This window comes from Cheilinus undulatus, linkage group 10, assembly GCF_018320785.1.
Source record: "Cheilinus undulatus linkage group 10, ASM1832078v1, whole genome shotgun sequence".
NCBI lineage: Eukaryota > Metazoa > Chordata > Actinopteri > Labriformes > Labridae > Cheilinus > Cheilinus undulatus.
Genome location: NC_054874.1, coordinates 48,465,992 through 48,487,751, shown reverse-complemented (window position 1 = coordinate 48,487,751; position 21,760 = coordinate 48,465,992). Strand labels below are relative to the sequence as shown.

The 21,760-nt window shown below is 40.8% G+C and overlaps 1 pseudogene; it reads left to right on the top strand.

The window, feature by feature from the left end:
• LOC121516234 overlaps positions 1-21,760 on the top strand; it is a 227,414-nt pseudogene that overhangs the window by 56,207 nt on the left and 149,447 nt on the right.

The following is a 21,760-nucleotide window of genomic DNA, read 5'->3' as shown; positions in this document are numbered from 1 at the left end:
CCCTATAATCCCAGCTCTCTCTCCTTCATGTGTCTCTGTGTTACGGAGCTTCCTTGGCTGTGATTGAGTGACATTATTACTCTGTCTCCCTCATGGACGCTGTGTTTCCACTCATTAATGAGACACGGATCACTCTTTCCATTCCTCTTCGTTCTCCCAGGTGAGCTCGTCTTTACCATCGTCCCAGTTGGTTTGTCTACCTGGATCACATTCAGGCTGCACATTTAAGGTGTTACACCTGTGTCAGATAGTACAGGTGAGGGAACAACATGCTAATGAGGAGGCTAATGTTAGGCACTATATTTTGTAAACACATCGTGTCATGGTGACACATATATGAGGGATTTGAAGAGGCAGATGAAGATACAGACGTGGTTCTCCTTCTGGTCCTGACAAGAGAATATACTTCATGTGTTTGATATGGAAGTCACTTGACAAGCTCACTTGTGTGCATGCATGAGAAATGGGACCATACCTACACCCTTGTCTTCCATTCAGACCAGGGCCAAGAAGGTGTTCTGTGCCTGAGCATTACATGGAGCACTAATACTAATCAAACAGACTGAGCTTGCTCATGGTCTGGATGCACCCTAAAGGCTAACTTTATTTAAAAGACCTACCAAGTATACAAAAGGGGAAAAAGACACTTTAGGGTGCCATAGTGTTTGGAAATAAAAAATAGGAATTTGTCTTCATACAGTCTTAGAAACCAAGAAAATCAGGACAGGAGTACTCGATTGCTATGATGCATGCTGTGTCACATGCTTTAGTCCCTCAGGCTTGTTATGAGAAAACTGAAGCATACCATCCTCTCCTTTACAGCTCAGCATGTACTCTGACAACTTAAAAAGCTCTCACTTTGATTTAAGTGAGGAGCAGAGGGCAGAAAACTAATGTGGCCCTCTGGTAGAGTCTAAACTAATGTGGCCCTCTGGTAGAGACTAATCTAATGTGGCCCTCTGGTAGAGACTAATCTAATGTGGCCCTCTGGTAGAGACTAAACTAATGTGGCCCTCTGGTAGAGAGACTAAACTAATGTGGCCCTCTGGTAGAGAGACTAAACTAATGTGGTCCTCTGGTAGAGAGACTAAACTAATGTGGTCCTCTGGTAGAGAGACTAAACTAATGTGGTCCTCTGGTAGAGAGACTAAACTAATGTGGTCCTCTGGTAGAGAGACTAAACTAATGTGGCCCTCTGGTAGAGAGACTAAACTAATGTGGTCCTCTGGTAGAGAGACTAAACTAATGTGGTCCTCTGGTAGAGAGTCTAAACTAATGTGGTCCTCTGGTAGAGAGACTAAACTAATGTGGCCCTCTGGTAGAGAGACTAAACTAATGTGGCCCTCTGGTAGAGAGACTAAACTAATGTGGCCCTCTGGTAAAGAGACTAAACTTATGCGGCCCTCTGGTAAAGAGACTAAACTAATGTGGCCCTCTGGTAGAGAGACTAAACTAATGTGGCCCTCTGGTAGAGACTAAACTAATGCGGCCCTCTGGTAAAGAGACTAAACTAATGTGGCCCTCTGGTAGAGAGACTAAACTAATGTGGCCCTCTGGTAGAGACTAAACTAATGCGGCCCTCTGGTAAAGAGACTAAACTAATGTGGCCCTCTGGTAGAGAGACTAAACTTATGCGGCCCTCTGGTAAAGAGACTAAACTTATGCGGCCCTCTGGTAAAGAGACTAAACTTATGCGGCCCTCTGGTAAAGAGACTAAACTTATGCGGCCCTCTGGTAAAGAGACTAAACTTATGCGGCCCTCTGGTAAAGAGACTAAACTAATGCGGCCCTCTGGTAAAGAGACTAAACTTATGCGGCCCTCTGGTAAAGAGACTAAACTTATGCGGCCCTCTGGTAAAGAGACTAAACTTATGCGGCCCTCTGGTAAAGAGACTAAACTAATGCGGCCCTCTGGTAAAGAGACTAAACTAATGTGGCCCTCTGGTAGAGACTAAACTAATGCGGCCCTCTGGTAGAGAGACTAAACTAATGTGGCCCTCTGGTAGAGACTAAACTAATGCGGCCCTCTGGTAGAGACTAAACTGATGTGGCCCTCTGGTAGAGAGACTAAACTAATGTGGCCCTCTGGTAGAGAGACTAAACTAATGTGGCCCTCTGGTAGAGAGACTAAACTAATGTGGCCCTCTGGTAGAGAGACTAAACTAATGTGGCCCTCTGGTAGAGAGACTAAACTAATGTGGCCCTCTGGTAGAGAGACTAAACTAATGTGGCCCTCTGGTAGAGAGACTAAACTAATGTGGCCCTCTGGTAGAGACTAAACTGATGTGGCCCTCTGGTAAAGAGACTAAACTAATGTGGCCCTCTGGTAGAGACTAAACTAATGTGGCCCTCTGGTAGAGACTAAACTAATGTGGCCCTCTGGTAGAGACTAAACTAATATGGCCCTCTGGTAGAGAGACTAAACTAATGTGGCCCTCTTATTTCCTGTCGTTTTGCAGTGAGCAGGAAGTTAAAATCCCCTCTTTCTCCATTTTAAACAGCTCCTCTCTTTACTGTATTTTTTACAGTGTGAGTGTATCAGCTGTGACCTCTCCATCTTGTGATTGCGGCACATTAACCATTCTTAAACGGGGCACTGCTGCTTTCCAAAACTACCAATCACAACCCAGTGAGCAGGCGCAACGTCGGCAGCCAGGTTGGCACGCCGGCGTCGCCAGCGGGCCCCCTGAAGCCCGCCAGCTCCGGGCCGCTTTCCTCGCCTCGCCGACACCTCGCTCCCTCGTTGGCTGCCAGGCTCGGGGCGACGCTGAGAGAAACCTGCTGCCACGCTCGCCCAGAGGAAAGCGTGGTCCCGGCCAGGCGGCGCTGGCTCGAATCACCGCGCCTGGCTGCTGCGGCGTTCCAGGCCTTCGGGTAATTACAACAGTTGCCCTTTGAAAGCGAGCCCTGTGCTGCCGGTCGGGTTATCTGGACGCTGTGATCCGAGCGCCGGCCTCTGACGCGGCCCTCTGGGAGCCTTTGAAGGGCCCGCTCAGAGTGTGTGTTTTTTTTATTGTGAGCGTGTGATAGCGCGGCGCAGACAAACCTTCTCTTTGTGCTTTAAGTAGATTCCACTCATGGAGACGTCTGAAGTGGCCAGCAAGGAGCAGCCAGCGGTAATGATGCCTGTGTGGCCCCGTCGCCGCTCGCCGGCCAAACTGGCTCCTGTGGCTGAATTATTCTAAGGCCCCTGAGTGTGGTTGTGTTTGTGGAGAGATGAAATCAGTGCTGAGAGTGAGTGACAGCAGCAAAAACAACACAAACACACCCTGTTTGTTTTATTTGAGTCTCACTCTCTCTGAGCACGCTCCTCTCTCCTTGCCGTGGCTGCTACTCCTCTCAGTCATTAGCCGGCCGTGGTGTTAGCCTGTTTGCGGCCCGGGGGGAAACGTCATTAAGGCGATATTGTGGACGCTCAGCCAAGGTTTGTTTTCGTCTTTGGAAAGGGGCCCCAGGTCCCTGGAGGGGCCCCGGCAGTGCTCCTGGGGTCCGGTTTGTTTATAACACTTCTTTGGCAGTTTGGAGGAGGTTGTCACCACAGCAGCACCAGTGGGTTTCCAATGCTAATTGGTCTCCTGGAACTTTCACTAATGGTTCCAAGTAGCTGGGGGAATAAATTATTGTGGCGCAACAGTCACACACACATATAGAGGCACAAACACGGCGCTTAGTTTATGATTTTTCTCTACTTAGAGATCAAACGGCGCGATAAATGATTCATAACGCGTCTCATTTGGCATTCGCAGCCTCGATTTGACGCTTGTTTGTCAAATGGCAATTTGATTCAGGACAGCGTGGGGCCGACGCAGGAGCGTAATTGGACGTCGCGGGTCAGATGCAATATGATTAATTTTTAAGAATTACCGGAAGATATGTTAATGACCCTGCACTGATGGAGCGGAGCAGCCTGTCGGGGTATTATCGGCTGAGTGTCAGACGTCATGTCAGGATAGTTTGGGTGTTATTAACGATGCTGATCATTGCTCTCATAAATTCATCCTGACAAACTTCCACCATGTCTGACTCAGTGGAGCTAAAAAAATGTGAACTTTTCCTTTTTTTGGCTGAACAGGGCTCAAAGAAAAACACGTTGAAATCTTTCTCTCACTTCTGTCTGCTGAAGTCGAGTTTGGGTCCTGAAAATCTCATACAAGCATTACATGAGACTAAAATATTCATCTTGTATTATCATGAAAAAATAGAAATGCTTCAGTTCAGACAGCACTGTTCAAAATGTTTGAGGAGTCATTAAAAACAATTAATGAGCTCCTGCCATGTATTCTGTTTTATTCAGACATCTACAGTCATTTATATTTCTTTTCTAATATTTATTCATGTAGGAGAACCCCTTCTTCCCAACTAGCAAAGACACTGTTGAAAATTCTTAAAATCAGGAAGTGAGCGGTGTAGTGGATTTAATCTAACACCAGTTTAACCGTAACACCGGTTGAATACATCAGACAAACTAAATGATTAAAAGGTGACGAGTTAAACTTCTACCAGTAAGAACTAAAGAAAACGATATAAATCAGAGCATGCAGAGAGTTTGGTTCACCTTTCGTTTCCATAATATTTATTTATCTACAGTCAGTTATAATTATTTGGATTTATAATCTAAGTTCAGACATCACTGTTTATCCCCATTGTCTACTCTGTCAGATTTTTAAAGTGAACAATGAGCAATTTTTCATTTATTTGTTATTCAATTATCAACCAAATATTAAATGAACGAATGATACACAGATTGTTTGTTTTTCCATGTTTTGTTTTTCTATATTAAACCTTTACCTGGTTAATCAGCTGGTTTCTTGATTTTTGATTTGTCATTTAAAATCAAAAATCCAACGGCCATAAAATAAACTAACGGAGAAACTTTTTCTTGATTTTTCAAGGCAGTTCTTTGTAAATGAAGAATCCAAAAATGGAAAAAAAAAATTTTTTAATTTCCATTTCTTGTTTTTTGTTTTTAGTTTATCTTTTTTACATTTTCTGAAATAATTTACAAATTATTAGAATGTTACATCAGCACTGTTCTGTACTTTGATCTCCTTTTTTGATTAGAACACAAAAACAACAGGATGAAAAATTGAATGTTTTTCATTTTAAAAAAATATTTTGGAAACAAACAAACAGAAAAGAAACAGAAAAGATCGTATTTCTTTTTCAATTTTCATATCTTCCTGGTTTAGAGGGCAATTTGATTAAGGGCAGTTTTTTTTTTTTTACCATATTTTTAAACCATTATTGTGAAGCAGTTTGTTTCTTAATTTTGGAATTTTTCTTTTTTCTTTTTCTTTTTTTTTTTTCCATTAACCAGAAAATACACTGACCACGCATGCCCTTTGCTCTATCAGGCAGTTCATAATAATTTAGGAAACAAAAAAATGATTTTTTTTTCCTTTGTTTCATCTTTTTTGTTTTCCAATTGTCTTTTTTCTAAAAGAATCTAAAAATTAATTATTAAACAATTAATTTTCATCCTATTGTTTTTGTTTGGATAAAAAAGGAAGATCAAAGAATAGAACACTGGTGATGTAACATTCTTTTCCCTCCATACGTGTGACTCTGTGCAGATGTTGTAAGACAAAAAATGTTATTTATTACTTTGATTTTGCTTTTTGGTCGAAACAAAAACAAAAAAAGAAAAATCAACTTTATTGCATTTATTCATCTTTTGAGGGACTGAATGAAAAGAAAAAAGAAAAACTGAAAACAGTTTCTTTTTAATCTGAACCATCTGAAAGAGCCACAGGCAGGTTTTTTTTTTATCTGTTTTGTTTTGTGTTTTTAAACATTAGTGAAAAAGTTTGTTTTGTGATTTTTGGATTTCTCTTTTTCTGATTTAAAATCAGCCGTCCTTAAACTCCACTGACCAATCAGACTTTATTTTTTTATATTTTCCTCATTAGTTTTAAACGCAAACATCGTATTAGTGCAGTAAAGATGTGATTATGTTCCCTGTTTGACCCTGAACCTCGTGATGCATTCACTGACAGCCTCCAGCCATCAGACACTAAACACAGCACGTTCAAACCCTCCATCATTGGGAGCGTGCAGCAGGTTTCTCCTCTGATGGATATTAATGCGCTGGACTCTGTCCTCTGCTGTTTAACATGCCACGCTGACCCCGACCACCGCGGGCCCCGCTGGCACCGCCTGCCCCCTGCAGACACAGATATAAACCCAGCGCTCCCTCCCTCCGGATGCTCTACAGATGGTGGACCGGTTTTAGTTTCGTGCTGGACTCTATGAATCACTCGGCGGTCAGTTTGCCCTCTGGCTACCTGGACGGCCGTTTGGCGAGCTGCCGTTTGGTTGGCTGGCTGGTTGTCAGGGGCGCCGGCGCCGGGGGTCAGGTGGAGAGGGAGGTGGTGGGGTGGGGGGGGCATAGTGATGCTTCCATCGCTGGGCGTCGTCCAACTGTTAGTGACCTTGGCTTGGACCCCACCCAGCTGGACAGAGAGAGCGAGGCTGTGAGAGTGTGTTTGTGAGGGCTGCCTTTCAAAATAAAAGCCTGAATTTTGGACTCCAGAAACATCTCTGTTTCATAGATTTTCAATTTTATCATTTTTTAAAAAAGTTTCCAGGACATAGTGATGTTTTCTTCATAAGAATATTCAGTTGTGAAGTTTGTGTCATCTGTTGGACTTTTATTTGTGATTTCAGGTATTGATTTTTATTTTACGTTATTGATGTGTATGAATTATGATGGTGTATCGGGCCACTCTAGAAAATAAAAAGTACAGAGGATTGGTTAATTCTACTAACTTTTGTCTGTTTGTTTGGCTGTCCCAAACTTCTGTCCCCTAACATCTGTAGCATCATTATCTCCTTCTTTCTTTGACCGGTTCGCTCTCTTTCCTGTCTAACTTCATCCCAGACTGGGTCATAGGTTTGCTGGAGCAGACCCAGACAGACCCCGTCCTACCAGGATTTAAACCGGGAATATTAAAGTTGATTTCTGGTTTTCTCTTTCAGTCGGTGTTGTGACAAGAAGAGCTGTGGAAACCGCAACGAGACGCCCTCTGACCCCGTCATCATCGACAGGTAGGACCTTACCTGTTCATGGACTCTCTCTCTGGTCTTGCTGTGTCCTCTTCTCAAAGCGGAGGTTTGATTCAGACGGTTCAGTCTGGTTTGTGACGCTCGTTTCACATCAGGAGGTCGGAGAGTGGAGTTTGACTTTTGGGTTGATGTTTGAGCCGATGTTGAAGATTCTGGAGATTTCAGTAGAAGTCACCTGAGAATGACTCACCTTTGTGCTTCCTTTGATAATGTCTATTTAAATCCTATCATCAGCTGTTGTTGTGAGGGGAGTCCTGATGTTTTTTGGACATGAAGATGTTTCTGATGATGATCCACGCTGGAGCTGACTCTCCTAAAACAACTTAAGATACTCACGACAAGAGACATAAGAAGCTTTGGCTCTCCATAGAAATTATAAATAATTCTTCTTTGTTATTCGTACAACCCCAGTTCCAAAAAGTTGGGATGCTGTGTAAAATGTAAACAAGGACAGAAGTCAATGATCGTCAGATATCATAAACCCATATTTGATTCACAACAGAACATAAACAACCAGGGCTTGACATTTACACCAACTAACTAGCCAAATGCAGGTGGATTTCAGCTGTGGCAGGTACCAGATTGACTTCAGCTAGCCACTTTAGCCTGTTGAATACATCAGTGTGGATATTTTGCTGAGTGAGACTTAGATGAAACCAGTTGCATTTCTGATTTTTGAATAAAGTTAATTAAAATTCATTGTTTTAATATTAGTATAAACTTAGTATCCATTAATAAAGAAGGAAGTGTTTCATGTGTTTCATCTCATACCGGATATACCCAATTTGGCATGTAACACATAGTTTCCCATCAACACAACTATGGCCAGTGGAAATGCTCAGAGGCAAGTAACTTTTCAAAAACAAATAGCCACGGTGGCCAGTGAGCAAAAAAGTTGATGTCAAGCCCTGTAAACAACATATCAGATGTTGAAACTCAAACATTTGACCATTTCATAAGAAATATTACACGGCATCCGTAGTTTCAAACAAGAATTTCACAATTTGATTCCTCTGACCACAGAACAGTTTTCCATGTCTCCTCAGTCCATGTTAAATGAGCTTTGGTCCAGAGAAGACAGCGGTGTTTCTGGATCCTGTTCACATATGGCTTCTTCTCTCCATGATCCAGCTTTAACTGTCATTGGTGGATGGCACGGCCGACTGTGTTGACAGACGATGATTTCTGGAATATTCCTGAGACCATGCAGTGATTTCAGTCCAGAATTATGCCTGTTTTTAATGCAGTGGCCCCTGAGGGCCCCTTCAGCCTTGTCCCTTGCTCACAGAGATTTCTCCAGATTCTCTCAGTCTGTTGATGATTTTATGGACTGGAGGGAGATTCAAAGTCTTCACAATTTTTCTGAAATTGTTCCACAATTTTAGACTCAGTTTTTCACAGATTGGTGAACCTCTGCCCATCTTCACTTCTGAGAGACTCTCCTTTTTAAAATGCTCCTTTTATACCCAGTCATGTGACTGACCTGTTGAAAATTAATCTAATTAGTTGCAAAGTTCCAGCTTCAATTTTTCCAGCCTTTTGTTGCCTCCGTCCCTACTTTTTTGAGACGTGTTGCTGCCATCAAATTTCAAATTAGCTATTTTTCCTGAAACCTCTAAAATGTCTCAGTTTCATCTGATATGTTGTTTTTGATCTATTGTGAATCAAGTATGGGTTTTTTAAGATTTTACAACCATTGTTCTTGTTTACATCTTACACAGTGTCCCAACTTTTTTGGAATTTGGGTCGTATATACCTGTAATAGGCTGATGTTTGTTTACATGGATGTGAATGAGCTCTTGGTCAAAGTAGTAGTAGTCTGTAGTCTATAATATTCATTTATTTATTTATCCAAAGCCTCACCTTTCTTTGACATAAACTTTGTCAGCCAATCAGACGGCTCCAATCTTCCCATGCCCACTCCTCTATAAACGCCGCTCTCATCCTGGTGTCTAATCCCTCCGCCCTCGTGTCCTTGGAGTCAGCGTCTGTCCGTCACAAAGACCGGCTCTGATTGGCCGGAGGTCAGGAGGAGGGAGGAGGGGTCGGTACCAACTTCAGGTTGGCTCGATGAGACTCCGGACGACAGCCAGCACTCACACACATGAAATACACACTCAGATACACACATTCAGAGCGCACACACCTATAAGAGAGAATCCATACAGAACACGCGTGTTAGAACACGCCGGAACACCAGGAGGAGGTCTGATGTTTGAGAGGAGCTGATTGGTGTTTGTGGAGGTTCTGTCACCTCTCTGTGTGTCCTCTCACACATGAGATGGATTCTATACATCCAATCAGCACCCCCTCCCCCTCCTATCAACATGTACAGACACAAAGCATTGTGGGTAAAATTCTGCCCTGTGTTTCTTAGGATAAAGAATAAAAATTCTTTTTAAAGAAGGATTATTTGAACCAGAACCATCATTTTTTTTGTTTGCTTACTCTCCAGTTTTGCAGTGAGGCGTCCTACATGGGGCCTTAATTATCAGGATAAAACCTTCAGGTTCAGGGCTGATGGGTCCTGGAACCTTAAGATTCCTTTATGAGGCTGTTACTGCGATCCTGGTGATGGGTGACAGTCAGATGGGGACAGGAAGTCAAACCAGTTTAGACACCCTTGTGCTGCACAGTTACCCTATAGTCTGTAGTGATCGTCTGTCAACATGTAGAGTCTCAACGAGGTGTTATGTCTAACGAGACGCTTTAATTAGGACACAACAGGCCGATGACACAAATCTAGAAACCAAGGAATCACACAATTAACACACAAATACACACATCCACATACAGTTACTGTGTTTATATGAACACTCAGTCACACATCTCTGCAGACTGATTTACTGCAGCTCTGCTGGTTGCTCTGCATTTTAGAGCTCGTTAAGAAATACACCATTTATGACTCTGACCTCCTCTGATATACACACCAACATCTACACAACCTTAACACATCTACACACTAGCATGAACACACACAGACATGAATGCAGCATATATACACAGAGATGGGGGGTGTTGGTTATGGGGGTGTTTTAGTGCGTTTAGTGACCATCATGCTAATGCTGTGTCTCTGCAGCTACAGTAAAGCCGTTTAATGTTGTGAATTCACGTAAATCACTGTCTCATTGTTATTCCTGCTTCTGTGAGGACTGATCTTTGTCATGTTTATGTCCCGCCTCCATCGTCACTGAACATCCATCCATCATCTCGTCCCTGCGGTGACCTTTGACCTGCAGACTACTGGTCAGGTTTGGATCCCAGTTCTGTGTGGCAGACGACAGACACAGAGACAGTTTAACCTGGTTTTTGTCTGCCTCAATATGAAATGTTTTAAAAGTCTGAAAGCGGACAGAGATGAGCAGATGATCAGATCAGTGAAAGGTTGTCTGACTTTTACCTGGGTCAAAGTTTCTCTGTTATGAATGCTGTCATCACAGATCTCTCTGTCCTGCAGCTGACTCATGTCATGTGTGTTCATTAGTTTCAGAGCAGGGGTGGATCTAGAGTTTTAGGTTGGGGGGCCCAGGGTCTGATTTGTGAAGGGGAAAATTAAGTTTGTGTGCACATAAATAACAGATCATCATGTATTATTATTATATTTAACTTAATGATTTACATTTAATTAAAACACTAAAATAAAATAGAATCAAGTATTATTAATAAATAAGTAGTTAAAATGTTCAAGTGACATTTGTGAGATCTAGTGGGTCAAACACATTTAAAAGACATAAAAGATAATAAATCCAAAAAATGTAGTGAAGAGTATGGAATTGTTAGGGAAAAGTAAAACTTTTTTTTTGAGTAAGTAAAGGTTTTATTGATGAATCCTATAAATTTGTTCAAAGTGAAATTTATAATTGCAAAGGCATTTGCAGTTGGTGCCACTGACCATTATTGTTTTATTTCCTCCTGAAAGTATCGATTCAGACCTTGATAAAGTACCAGTAACATTTAAAAAGTATCTATTCAGGCATCATTTAGGTACCAGTACCATTTTAAAAGTATCAAGTCAGACACCGTTTAAGTACCAGTACTGTTGAAAAAAGGTTGATGCAGGCACCGTTTAACCCTTTAAGCGCCAAAGTTGCAAAATTGCGACAAGCAATATTGCTGAATTAAACAGGCTGTAGCTGCAGATATGGTGCCTAGTGTTGTTACTACTTTACACCAGGAGATGGCGGACATGAGTAACTTCAATCCCAGCAGCATTTGTGGGCGTGTTTCTATTCAAAGTTTTGGAGAGAGAGAGAGTTTGATAGATTCACCGCCGGTTGAGGAGACGAGGAAGTGGTAGAAGTGGTTGTAGTCGGTGTGTAAAAAAGAGAAAGAGAGCGGATTGTAGCGAGAACACTCACAATGCCGGGAGGAATAGAGGAATAGTCACCCCTGTGATGATGATGTTCAGTTGTCCAGTGAGACCAAGACTGCCAGTGGGTCGGAGCCACAGCGACTCCGTGTGCCACGAGAGTCCACAAGCAGCACACATCAAAGCCGATGCTTTTCCTCACCATGGGGACATGGTGAGGGTTGCATGGGTGGTCAAAACACGAATATTGACGGAGGTAATGGGAGGAAAAAAACACCGCGGAGGTAGGAGCAGATGTGGTAGAAGCAGTGGCGGTGGAGGCTGCTTGGTGATGTCAGAATATGCAAATTAGATGAATGAATTTACTCCCACCACAAACTTTGGGTCATACTGAAGATTTTTCTCATTTACAGGATGCCTTTATCTCTAACCACTTTCAAGCTACTGCCTTTGGAAATATTAATTAAATTAATATCAAAATTGAATATTTTTTTGAAAAAACTGGCGCCTAAAGGTTTAAGTACCAGTACCATTCAAAAGTAGTGCTTCAGACACCGTTTAAGTACCAGTACCTTTTCAAAAGTATCGATCAGGCACTGTTTAGGTACCGGTACTTGTTTAAAAGTATCAATTCAGGCACTATTTAAGTACCAGTACCTTTTTAAAAGCATTGATTCAGACACTGTTTAAGTTCTGGGACTATTTTAAAAGTGTCATTTCAGTGTGTTTTGTGTGTGTTTTAACCATGGCTGTGTTCGCCCCACACACCAGGATCAGGGAGGCTAGAATCACTCCAAACACTCCAGACAACAAAGTCAAATCTGTCTGGATAATCTCCAGAACCATCAGACAATCCGGCCTTACTGACTTTGGTCAGAAGGAGGGACCAAACCTAAAATGGTCATCATTCTCTTGTAGTACATGCTCCACTTTAGGCTAACAGGCTAATGAGAGAAGTAATATATTAGGCTGGATAACAGAGGCTGCAGATACCGTTCTCTGATGGTTCATATTTGATATCAAACATGTGCAATAACCAATGAAAAGAGTCAAAGATAACCTGTGACTAAGATATGAGCTGACTTTGTTGATAATTTCAGCGAAATGACCCTTTAACTGGTGGATCCAGCCTCCTCTCTGAGCTCTGATGCTCAGATGAAGCTCTTCTGCCGGTCACTAGCTGGCCCGTGTGCGGCTGAATATAAATGTGCGCTGATGCTCCTCTCAGAGGTCGCTTTGTTTCCTGTGTTCGCCCGTTAATGGCTGAAATCCTGCCGAGGCAGCAGAACGCCGCGCTGACGGATCGCCGTTACTCGGCCGTTATTACACGCTAATATTGCAATTAGATGGGTGGACAAGTCGCCCGAGCGGGGGCAATAAATCCCCCCATAGTGTCAGAGCGTACGAGGAGGCCGAGCTCTAATTACCTGGAACACAGCTCCTCCCTCCTCCCTCCTCCTCCCCCGTCCTCCCCCCTCCTCGGCTGTCTGACCATCACCGTCCCACTTTAATGGCCGAGGCTTACATGGAGGTCAGGAACCCCCCGCCCCCCCTTAGATCAACACTTGTTCTCCAACACCATTTACAGCTTCAGTGTCACCTGCAGAGAGGTGAGTTAGAGTGATGGAGGTGACCTTTGACCTTTAAACACACCATCAGACTCCTGGCTAGGGTCTCTGAACAGCTGATATTGATTTTAAATTTAAACCGAAAACACATCGACCAATCAGAGCTTTCTAAGAAAACTAACTCTACAGGGTTCTAAAGAGTGCACTCGTCGGTACGGAGGCCCTGAAGGACAACAGCAAAAAAAGTCACTGAATACAAAAATTATTTTTACATTAAAGCGCAAATATACACATACAGATATAAATGTGTGTGTGTGTGTGTATATATATATATATATATATTTTTTTTTTTTTTTTTTTTTTTTGCACAAAATGTTTTTATGTTTAGTGAATATTTTGTGTAATATGATTGTTTTTAAGTCAGTTGAATCCATTTCATTAAACATTATTGTGTTTTATTAAACTTTTTTTGGAGTTTCACAAGAGGTCTTTGACTTTCATAAAATACTTAAATATTTTAGCATTTTGCAGTGTGTGTGTGTGTATATATAGTTTTCAAATTATTATTCATTTATTTTTTAAATTACATTTTTAATTTTTTGAAGGCTGAGAAATGTTTAAGCTTTTCACAAAACCTTTATATATTTAGCATTCCATAGAATGTCGTAGTGTTTTATGTGACATAGAAATAATTTTGCATTTTATGACATTCAAAACTGTTTCATCATTTTATGAAATTATTATTATTATTATTATTATTATTATTATTATTATTATTTTCAGTTCGTTGAAATGCAAAAATGTTTTTGCGTTTTTGCATTTGGTAAAATCTAATGATTTTTTGGCTATCATAAAATGTTTTAGTAGTGTATGGCATGTGAAAATGTTTTGGAATTTTATAAAATTTCAAAATGTTTTGCATTTTTTGGGAATTGTAACTTTTCTTCAGAAATGTTTGAATATTTTTGGCTGTAGAGAAATGTTTTAGTGATTGACAAAATGTAGAAATGTTTTTGAATTTGATTGAATTTTCTAGTACTTATGAAATCACAAAATATGTGAGTCTTCCTAGAATTTTTGAAAGTTTTTACAATTCCTCGCTTAAAGAAATGTTTTAACCTTTTACCCGTAAAATGTTTGCATTTCATCAAGTGTTAGGATGTTTTTTTTTTCTTTTTTTTTCTTTTTTTTTTATTATTTAGAAATCTTTTTCCAGTATAGGACATTTTGCAATCTTTTCATGCATCATGACACATTTTTTTTTATTCACACATTTTTTTATTGCCACTCCTATTATTTTACTGTTGAATCAAATGTTTTTGTATTTGTCCATGCAGGGCCACCATACACCATCACCGTCTCTGCTGATAACAAAGACTTTCCTGTAAAATTGGCCCTGTTTTATCTTCTACCTTTGAACCAATTTAAGCTGAATGTCAGGCTAAACTCTGAGCTGAACGTGTGTTTTTATTCTGTGGAAGTCTTCCTGTTTTTAGAATAAATCATCATTTGCAGAAACAGAATCCTGCTCCCAGTCTTCGCCCCCCGTTAAGATGTTTTATCGTCTCGTGGGAGCGGAGGAGCTGCGGAGTGAGCGTCAGCAGAGAAACGGAAAGGTTTGATTTAAAGAGGGAAAACACCTCACAGGTTCCTATTGTTTTATCAGTTTATTATCCTCACACTGTATGGAGCAAAAGCACTGAAATATATGTGAAATGCACCTTTAAAGGGGATATATTACTCATAAAACAGCAGAGGCCCTGTGCAGCTCTGTCAGTCCTTCTACCCAGGAGCACATGATGACAGGAAACCTTTAACTTTATAGAAGAAGCACACGAGAGCTGAAATCCTTCTTTTTAGTTTAATTTTTTATTTTAGAAAAACATCCTGTTTCTTCTTTAGCTTAAACAAGTTTGGATGATATATTTTATCACAGATTCACCCTGATAAACCAAGAGACAGGCCCCTGATAAACCCAGAGACTGGCCCCTGATAAACCCAGAGACTGGCCCCTGATAAACCCAGAGACTGGCCCCTGATAAACCCAGAGACTGGCCCCTGATAAACCCAGAGAATGGACCCTGATGAACCCAGAGAATGGCCCCTGATAAAACCCAGAGACTGGCCCCTGATGAACCCAGAGAACGGCCCCTGATAAAACCCAGAGACTGGCCCCTGATGAACCCAGAGAACGGCCCCTGATAAACCCAGAGACTGGTCCCTCCCCAGTCGTTATTTATTGATGGTATCCAGTCATGTGTGTTGCTTCAGTAGCATTGGTGCTAGCATCCTGGCTAACAGTTCTCTCATTGATTTTAAAGAAAAGTGAATCTATTTTTGGTTTAAAGTGTTGAAATCATTTAACCCTTCCATTTTTAACATTTTTTCACCACTTTATCTGCCTATTTTTGGCACTTTTAACCTGTTTCGGAGACTTTTCCGAATTGTTGCCCATGTAGCCTAATTTTTGCAACTTCATACCCATTTCAACCACTTTCTCTTTGCCACTTTTAAACCCCCTTCTTCTTGCTATTTTAACCCTTTATCGCCACTCATTGCCACTTTTAGCTCATTTTTATTCATTTATTTTTTTTAATCCTGACTTTTCTTTCCAAATGGTTGAGTTCAGTGTGCCCATCAACATTCTTAATGTAACCCAAGACAAGATAATTCTGTTTTAAGAATAAATACAAATATATATATATATTTTTTGTTTCTTTGATAAGCATGGCTATTATTCAGGTTAAAGATGAAACATGATTATCACAGCTTAACTTAACAATGGACCAGGATTATCCTGACCTCCATGGGCCCCAGAGAGTTCTCCCCTTTATCCCCCTCTATGAGCAGCCTTGTCTCTGCAAGCTGCTTTTTGCAACCCTCCTCCACCCCAGCTCCTCTTTTATACTGCCTCTGATGGCCTTCTGTTGTCACTGATGTCTGCTCTGCAGCTTCTCTCTCTGCCTCAGGCTTTCCTATAGGCACAGAAAAGGCAGGAAGGTGGCGTTTCCTGCTTGGTGCTCTCCACGTCGGCTCCTAAAGGAGCAGGGGATCTCAGAACGGCCACACCACCAAATACAAAAATAACGGCAATTTTACAATCTAATAACTGCCAATTAAGAGGAATATTTATAACTGCAGATCCTGTGTGTTTCTTAGAGTGACTCAGACTTAACTGTGTGAAAAAACTCATTTTAAAGTCTCCATTTTTGTAGAAGTTTGTGGGCATAAGAACTTGCAGTGAAGTCAGACAGGACTGTGAAAATCGTTGTTTTTTGGATGAAATCTGGGCCTCATGGTGTTTGAATTAATTCATGTTTCAGAGTTCTTGTGTTGGAATCTATGGAGGGTTAACTCCATGGGGGGTGGTTGGTGGAGCTGGTGGGGGTGTTGGGGGGGTTGTCTGCCCCTGTGGACCCTTCCCAGCAATCGTAGCGCATCGATCGGGTGAGCGAGGCCCATCGGAGCCGGCCAGATTAAGAGTATAGATTTACAATAAAAGCAGGACATTACTGAGCAGGAGAGGCTCGAATTGAACTGAGAGGGAGGGGGGTGAGAAGGAGAGCCAGAGGGGGAGGAAGGCCTGAAGGTGGCTGCAGGGGTTTCTGGGTAATTTGAGATGTTGGAGGATGTGGGTGACGGTGGGAACACGCGGGTCAGCTGATCGACCAGGTTTCAGGTTTATTGAAGGAAGTCGATGTGACGACGACGTCGGGGTGTTAATGTGGTTTTATGGTGCGAGGACCTCCAGGAGCAATGCATCATGGGAGAGTGGGAGCAGGATGCAATCGTGGTTGTAGAGGAGATTTGTACCAATATTCAAGTCAGTGAATTATCAGGCACAAATCTCAATAATCAAGCAAACATTTCAACTTAAAGATGTAGAGGTGTCTTAGTGTTAACTGAAATTACAAAGAGAGATTTTTAGTGAGCAATGTTGTCCCATTCTTATCTGCAAAATTATTTCAATTCAGCCAGATTGGAGGGTTTTCAAGCCTGAGCAGCCTGTTTGAGGTCATGCCACAGCACCCAATCAGATTTAAGTCCAGACTTTGCCTTTTTCAGCAGTGGTTTTGACCTTGGAACTCTCCCATGATGCCACTGTTGCCCAGTCTCTTTCTGATTGTTGAATCACGAACTCTGACCTTAACTGAGTCAGTGAGGCCTGCAGGTCTTTAGATGTGGTTCTGGGTTCTTCTGGGACCTCCTGGATGAGTCGTTCATGCACTCTTGGAGTCATTTTGGTTGGCTGGCCACCTCTGGGAAGGTTGGCCACTGTTCCAAGTTTTCCCCATTTGTGGATAATGGCTCTCACCATGGTAAGCAGAAGTTCCAATCTTAGAAATGCCTGACCACTCCTGGGAAGGCTGACCACCGCTCACAGTTTTCTCCATTTGTGGGTAATGGCTCTCACTTTGGTTGTCTGGAGTCCTAAAGCCTTGGAAATGTCTTTGTAACCCTTTCAGACTGATGGACGTCAGAGACTTTGTTTTGAATGTGTTGCTTTTTAAGATCTTTAGCTGACTTCTCTCCCAGCAGAGGATTTTTTTTTTTTTCAGTATTTTTGAAGTTTCCTCTGAATTTTGGAAGAAACCGAGTGAGTAGCGAAAAGATCAACAGTCAGATCTGTTTTTGGAGTCATGTTTACTCTTTTTGTCTTCAGCTCCAGGAATAGTCCTGAGTCTGTGTGCAGCTCTATGATCTGATGATCTCTGACTCTGTTTTCCAGAAACATCGGTCCCTTGTTTACATGAAGTTTAAAGAGAGCGGCGACAGGCTCTTCCTCTCTCTCTGTTTTGGGTCTGTAGTTTGAATTTGCTCTTTTTTTTGTGCTTTAAAAGTGTATGGCTGAAGGGGTCAGAGGTGTGTGTGTGTGTGGGGGGGGGGTTAGTAGTGACCTGTTGTAGTGTCTGGGTGTCTCCATTAGACCTTGGTGGAGTCCAGGGCCTGTAGGGGCCCTCAGGGCTGGCTGAGGTTTGATGTAATCCAGAGAGAAATGTTCAGTGGCCCAGGGAGCCAGGAGCCATTTACCAGGGGGTGAGGGTTCATCATCTAAAGTCCAGACCACCTAACTCAGTTTCTTCAGACCATTTTAGAACAAAAACTCCTGATAAGATGATTTGAACTCGCAGCTGTTTTCAACAGGCTGATCTGAGACTTCTGTTAGTTCACACCGCTGCGACTGGAGGAGTCGATCGTTGTCATAGTGATGGCTGTCTGCGCTTCAGTTTCCACTTGGTCCCATCATGGCTGTTATAGCTGCGTGTAACTCTAAGATTATGACATGAATGAGGACAGATAAGTCAGTTATTTGGTCAGTGTGTTTAATTTCAAAACAGAAACCAAAACTAAGAAATAAGCTTTTTCCTGATTTCTGTTGCAAGAGTGAGAGGGAAATATGGGAAAATCGTGGTTGTTGGCTCTTTCAGGCGGTCATTTTAAACTGATGACTTTGTTTTCTTTCTTTATTTATTTATTCATTTATTTTTCACAAAGATCAAAGAAAGGAACACTGGTAAAGAAACATTTTCTTTAGTTGTGACTTTGTGCTGGTGCTGTGAGAAAAAATGTTACATCACTAATATTCCTTCCTTTGATCTCCCTTTTGTTTTTCCAGACCACAAACCCTAACATTAAAAAAATAACTGTTTTTATTATTTTTCTTTTAGGGAAACAAACAAACAAAAAACATTTTTCCATGTTTTGCATTCCTAATCTTTAAACAGTTGTTGGTAAATCAGATTTTTCTTGATGGATTTCTAGTTTCAAATTAAATGTCCATTGGCCATTAAAGACATTGACCACATTCACTATGGTTGCAATTCTGATTTTGTGTAAAAATGAAAAATAAAAAAAAATAACAATATTACTAATATAATCGTAGAGCTGTATGTCTGTCTCCACTTGCAAACCTCCCTGTTGCTCCAGTTGTCATTCATTCTCCTCAGAAGACTTCTTGGGTATACTGGTTTGAAACTGGAACCATGACAAAATCTTAAATATGTATGGATTTTCTATACAACACACAGACCTCCAGGAGATGATTGGGATGCCCCGCGTACATGCTCTAATTTTCAAAATAAAGATCACATCTGGTCACGTCTATTTTGTTTATATTTATATTTCATATTAAAGGAGGAGGAAATACTTCTAGTTTTAAAAATTAAAGATCAAGTCTGGTTATAGTAATAATAATAATAATAATAATAATAATAACAATAATAATAATAATTATTATTATTATTATATTTTACCTCAATTTTTTTTGCCAAATAATCGGCCGTAACCTTCACTCCTCGCCAGTTCCACCCACTTTTCCAGAAGTTGCCATCTAAGGACAGTCAACAAATGGGAAAGACACGCTTTGGAATATTGAATATTTAAATTTTCATTTTGCACTATTGAAACAAAAATATTAGTGACATCGCTCTGTGTGTTTGCAACCATTAGACCCTGACTGAGCTCCCAGAAGACATCACCAGTCAGATCCTGGTTGTCCTGGTTTAAATAAACACCAGACCCGACCCCCCTCCCTCGATCCGCTCCATCAGCTGGTTCCCACTTCCTGTTGACTCCTAATTGGATTGGTGAATTAAGTCTGAATGTGATCGCTGTCAACATCCAGCTGCTCACCGTGGGATCATGGGAACTTTGGGAAGCACCCCCCATCCCTTCTTCCTTCTTCCTCTCACCAAATCCTCCTCCCAGCATGCATTTCACCCCCTCAAGGCAAATCACCTTGTTAATCTGAGTGCACACATAGAGACACAGTTTAAGGTGTAAACATCCACAAACAGCAGCTTCATCACCTCACCCTCCTCTTCCTCATTCAGAAACTCTCACTGATGGAGTTCATCTAAACCTTCATCACCTCACCCTCCTCTTCCTCATTCAGAAACTCTCACTGATGGAGTTCATCTAAACCTTCATCACCTCACCCTCCTCTTCCTCATTCAGAAACTCTCACTGATGGAGTTCATCTAAACCTTTATCACCTCATCCTCCTCTTCCTCATTCAGAATCCCTCACTGATGAAGTTTATCTAAACCTTCATCACCTCACCCTCCTCTTCCTCATTCAGAAACCCTCACTGATGGAGTTCATCTAAACCTTCATCACCTCACCCTCCTCTTCCTCATTTAGAAACTCTCACTGATGGAGTTCATCTAAACCTTCATCACCTCACCCTCCTCTTCCTCATTCAAAACCCTCACTGATGGAGTTCATCTAAACCTTCATCACCTCACCCTCCTCTTCCTCATTCAGAAACCCTCACTGATGAAGTTTATCTAAACCTTCATCACCTCACCCTCCTCTTCCTCATTCAAAACCCTCACTGATGGAGTTCATCTAAACCTTCATCACCTCACCCTCCTCTTCCTCATTCAGAAACCCTCACTGATAGAGTTTTATCTAAACCTTCATCACCTCACCCTCCTCTTCCTCATTCAAAACCCTCACTAATGGAGTTCATCTAAACCTTCATCACCTCACCCTCCTCTTCCTCATTCAGAAACTCTCACTGATGGAGTTCATCTAAACCTTCATCACCTCACCCTCCTCTTCCTCATTTAGAAACTCTCACTGATGGAGTTCATCTAAACCTTCATCACCTCACCCTCCTCTTCCTCATTCAGAAACTCTCACTGATGGAGTTCATCTAAACCTTCATCACCTCACCCTCCTCTTCCTCATTTAGAAACTCTCACTGATGGAGTTCATCTAAACCTTCATCTCCTCTCTGCGGCAGACAGACGTCATCATCACTGACATGTTTATTTACACCTGGTTTAACAGCAGGTTGATTTTTGCCTTATGACCAGATATCAGTGTTCATATGAAAGCCTCCTCCTGCCAACAAATTTAGGAAAAAACCACAGAGATCAGATACTAACAAGTTAATTAGTTAATTAATATAAAAATGTAGGAGATAAAAAGACACAATTATAGGATGTAATCCATTACATTGTGATAAGGCAGTATAACTGGTCTTAACATTCAGACTTATATTTATGGCAGGAAATCTGATAATTTCAATTATTTATCATAACATTTTTAGTTTTAGTAATTAGGATATCTTATAAGTTAACTTTAAATTTCATAATTAGAAATTGTGCTTAACTTCACCTTTCTAATGTCATGATGATGTTTAATAATTCTGACCTTTTATGTCATAATTATGACTTTTTTTTATTTAACTCAACTTTTTGATTCATAGTTTATTCTTATCTCATGATTTTAACCAATTATTACCTGATATTTTGGTGACTTTTATATCATTATCAGGACTTTGAATATCAATTTTATTCATATTTATTTATTTTAATACATTATTTCAGAATTGAATACTACTCTCCACATAATTTCAATGTATTATCTCACTATTTTAACTTTTCATCTCATAATTATAGCTATTTACATATTTCAACATGTAGGTAATTCATTGTTTCCACTTTCTAATCTGATGATGAGGATTTTTTAGACCTCATAATTCTGACATTTTATCTCATAATTCTGAAAATTTCAATTTTTTAAATTATTCACCAACTTTTTGCTCCACAGCTACTCCTTATCTCATGATTTTAACCAATTATAACCTGATAATCCATGACCTGTTTATCATTATTATTACTTTTGTCTATTTATTTTAACTTTTTATTTCATAATTCAACTTTTTTTTCTTAATTTTGACTTTTTTTCTCATTATTTTAACTTTTCATCTCATAATTATGGCTCTTTACATATTTCAACACATCTTTAATTCATTTTTCACTTTCTAATCTCAGAATTTTTACTTTTTCTCCAAATTTTGGTGTTC